We start from the raw sequence: 4558 nt of genomic DNA, 5'->3' as shown, positions 1-4558 counted from the left end.
TTTTTGTGGGTTTTTTTTTTTTTCCAAGACAGGGTTTCTCTGTGTAGCTTTAGGGCCTTTCCCGGAACTCACTCTATAGCCCAGGCTGGCCTTGAACTCAGAGATCCGCCTGGCTCTGTCTCCTGAGTGTTGAGATTAAAGACATGCACCGCCCACCGCTGGTTAGGTTTTTTGTTTTTGTATTTTGTCAATTTGACACAAGCTAGAGTCATTTAGAAAGGAGGAACCTCAATTACAGAAATGTCCGTATCAAATTGTCTTGTAGACAAGCCTATGGAGCATTTTCTTAATGAATGATTGATGTGGGAGGGCCCAGCACACTGTGGGCAGTGCCACCCTTGGGTAGTCGGGTTGTATAAAAAAGGAGCTGAGAGAGCCATAGGAAGCAAGCCAGTAAGCAGCACCCCTCTATGGCCTCTGCTTCCTAGGTTCCTGCCTTGAGTTCCTGCCCTGACTTCCCTTCATGATGGATTATAGACTACAAGCTGAAATAAACCCTTCCCCTCACTTGGTTTTGGTCAGTGTTTTATCACAGCGATAGAAAACAAGCTGGAGCACATGCCTTGACAATAGATGATTTCTATTTCTCAGTTACACCTCAATAAAGCTAAAAGACAGATAGCTTCAAGTTGACAGGTTTTTTTCCCCTTTGGGTACATAAATAATTTTTATAGTATCATTTCACATCCTTGCCATGCTCAATGATTTAAAAATCAAATAAATATGCTCATATATAACAACTTCTATCAAGCCTTTAAGGAAGGCATAACTAGGCAGCTTGAGGGAATCTTGTTTGTGGAAAACAGTTCCCCCATACACCCAGTGTCAGGGATAGAATCTAGATCCTTTCACAGGGGCATCTTGCCCAAGAATTTTGATGGAAGCCTGGTCCTCCTGCCTCCACTCTCCAAGTGCCGGGGTCATAGGTTTAAGCCACCATGCCCACCTGGAAATTCAATTCTCAGCTGAGTCTGGTTTTCAATCACGATCCTAAATATAGAACCAAATATGTACCCTCCTCTTCTCCCCTGTGAAGTGCCCTTCAAATACAGATGGCCTTGAGCATTACCTTAGAGCTAGAGAAGGTGCAGCTGTGAGGTCCTCCTTCTGGTCTGAGTAAGAATGGATTTTGCAGAAGGTGTACTAATTGGGATTCTGTTATTGTTGTTGTTACAGGGTTTCTTGTAGCCCAGGCTGGCCTCAGATTCACTATGTAGCTGAGGATGACCTTGGACTTTTAATCCTCCTGCCTCTACTTCCCCAATGCTGGTTCTATGTAGTGCTAGGGGTTGAACATATGGTCTCATGAATTCTAGCCAGGCAAGCCCTCTACCAACTGAGCCACATCCTAGCCCCTAATTAGGACCCCTTTGACTGCAAATCATGGAAGCTTATCTTTTTTTTAAGCTTATCTTTAATGGGTTAAGTGCATCAAACAAAACCCAGAGGCATAAGGGAGGAGGGTAGGCTTGTTCCCTTACATCAGTGTGAGGCCCAGGAGGAGGCTGGCTTAGAGAATGGCTAAATCCATGTGCATACATCTAGTCACCAAGACTCTGCTCCCACCTCACTCACTAGTCTGCCTTTTCTGGGTTGGTCCCTTTCTGAGTTACCATTCTTCTCACGTGCTCACAAGATGTCTCCCAAGAGTTCCGTCTTAATGTCATCAGTCTTCCTGGAAAGAGTGTGTCTTTCCGATAGTTCTGAGGAAAACACCCAGACTGAGTCTCATGACTGGGTTATTTCCCAGTGCTGGAGCTGACAGAGCGGAGTCCACTACACAGGAACTCCTTGAGCTGAGAGTGGGGGCGGGGCTGTTTCCCAAAGGAAACCAGGGTGCTGATAGCAGAAACGGAAATTGCTAAAAGCAGCCAGTGAAAAAGACACACAGGAGATGCGTGTCAGGGAGCCGGCGAACTTCCTCACGTGTCCCCCAGCTGGCAACTGCCATTTAGTCCAGTTTGAAGGACATGTGATTTATTAAGAAACTGGAGTCTTTTCAGGAAGAGGTGAAATAGAAGAGGCAGTTTCTTTGGGCTGAATTGGGTCCCTGCTCCCTCCTCTCTTGGTTTCAGCCTCATAGACAGGATTTCCTGGAGTTGCAACCGTTGCTGTGGGGCTGGCTCAGGACCACGTTGCTACCAGAACAGATGTATGTTTGTGGGAGCTCAGCCCAGTAGGATGGTGTGACTAGAGCATCACATTGAGACAGTACACATTAGGGCTCTGGGTGCTGGTGGTGGGAGTCAGATGTGGATTCCAAAGACGGTGCCTCCATCCCTGAATAGCAGTAGCTAGTGCTGGGGTGGGAGGGTGGCTTAGTGGATACGGCAATCGCTATGGAAGTGTGAGGACCTGAATTTGAATCCCCCAAGCCCCTGTGAAGCTGGATGCTATAGCGACATTCTGTAATCGCAGTACTCCTACAGGAGAGGTGGGAGCAGAGACACGGGCATCCCTACAAGGTTGGGCTAGTTAGCCCCATGCAGCCAATTAGCCCCTGGGCAGCCAGTTAGCCCGCACGCACGCACGCACGCACGCAAGCACGCAGCATAGAACAAAGAAGAGAGAACAAGCAAGACCCTTCAAGCAAGGTGGAAAGCAGAGGCTGACACCCAAGGTTGTTTTCTGACTTCTACACACATGCCATAGTACACATAGATCCTCACGCTCACATATACAAACACACATCCCACAATCACACGGGTTTGCGCACACACACAAGAATGACCAGTACTAGGAGAGGCCAGGATTCATAAAACTTAGAGACATCAAAAAGGAAAAATATGTTCCCTCATGTATTAAGATTAAAGATGCTGGGTGGTGGTGGCTCACGCCTTTAATCCCAGCACTCAGGAGGCAGAGGCAGGCAGATCTCTGTGAGTTTGAGGCCAGCCTGGTCTACAGAGTGAGATCCAGGACAGGCACCAAAACTACACAGAGAAATCCTGTCTCGAAAAACCAAAAAAGAAAAAAAAAAATTAAAGAGACCTGAGTTTTGAGCTGTGAGCCTGAGGATTGATGTGCTTGACTCCAGCATGAACAATTTGGCCCAAGCAGAGTGAGTATCCATGGGTACAACCCATGGGGAAGCCTTCCTGAAGAAAACTCAGACATCCATGGAAACCGGAAGCACACTGGTAGGTGTCTTCCATCCCCTATCCTCCCATCTTGCTACGTTCCAGGAAGCTGACTTCTACAGACTCTGCTTCAGATCGGGGGTGCCTCAGGTCGGGGGTGGCTCGGGTCGGGGGTGGCTCAGGTCGGGGGTGCTTCAGATCGGGGGTGGCTCAGATCGGGGGTGGCTCAGGTCGGGGGTGGCTCAGGTTGGGGGTGGCTCAGATCGGGGGTGGCTCAGATTGGGGGTGGCTCGGGTCGGGGGTGGCTCAGATCGGGGGTGGCTCAGATTGGGGGTGGCTCGGGTCGGGGGTGGCTCGGGTTGGGGGTGGCTCAGGGAAACGTTATTAAATCAGGCCTGTTTGACAGGATGGCAGTACCTGAATCGATGAGCTTTGCAAACCAGAAAGAGGGAACCAGGAGTCAGGCTCAGCGGCACATTCCCATAATCCCTGCACTGGAGAGGCGGAGGCAGGGGGATTAGCCGCTCAAGGCTAGCCTGGTCTACATGAGACCCTGTCTCATATTAATTAAATAATAAATGTAAAAAAGAAAGAAGGGAGGGAGAGAGGGAGGGAGGGAGAGAGGGAGGGAGGGAGGGACGGAGGGAGGGAGGGGAGGCAAGAAAATTGTGAGTTCCAGGCAGCCAGGGCTACACAGTGAGATCTCTAAATAACAGAGGCTTGAGAGGTAGGTAGCTCAGCAACTGAGGAGCATACTGTTCTTCCAAAGGACCAGAGGTTGGTTCAGGCATCCATGTCAGGAGGCTCACAGTCACCTTAACTCCAGCTCCAGAGTGTTCTGATATCTCTGGTCTCCTTGGGCACCTATGATCACATGCATGTACCCACACAGAGACACAGGCATGCACGTAATTAAAAACAACAAAAACACACATTTAAAACAACAACAACAACAACAACAACAAAATGGAAGTGACTAAATGTGAGGAAACAGGTTCTTCAAACCTCAAACCTGCCTTTCTTAGGCTAGGGTTTGGAGGAATTAGAGGGTAAGGAAGCTGGGTAGTCTGAGGTGTGTGGAAAGATGCCTGGGGGCAAGACAACGTGAAGCAATCAGTGGCCTGCACATGTGTAATCCAACCTCAGGGCTCTTCAGAAAATGGCAGTGTTGGTGTGATTGGAGGGTGGGGTCTGAGGCCCTCTGAAGTCAAAAAAGGTCATCCATCAGACACTTACAGAGACTCACGTGAGGGTGGGAAGATTCCACCAGTTTGAGGTATCTTCACATTTTTGAAAAACAACTTGAACAAACATTAGCACCATGAGCCACATGTAAGAAGTCTTATCTAGAACCAAGCTAGCTGGGAATGTGCTGCTAATCGATGTGACCTCTGAGCTAGGTGACATAAACAAGCCACTGAGGGTAAGCAAAGCTAGAGGGTTGACTCGGAATCTCCCTCAGCTCCGGGCAGGCCATC

Source organism: Peromyscus maniculatus, chromosome 1 (assembly GCF_049852395.1).
Source record: "Peromyscus maniculatus bairdii isolate BWxNUB_F1_BW_parent chromosome 1, HU_Pman_BW_mat_3.1, whole genome shotgun sequence".
In the NCBI taxonomy this organism is placed as follows: Eukaryota; Metazoa; Chordata; class Mammalia; order Rodentia; family Cricetidae; genus Peromyscus; species Peromyscus maniculatus.
This window is presented reverse-complemented; position numbering follows the sequence as displayed.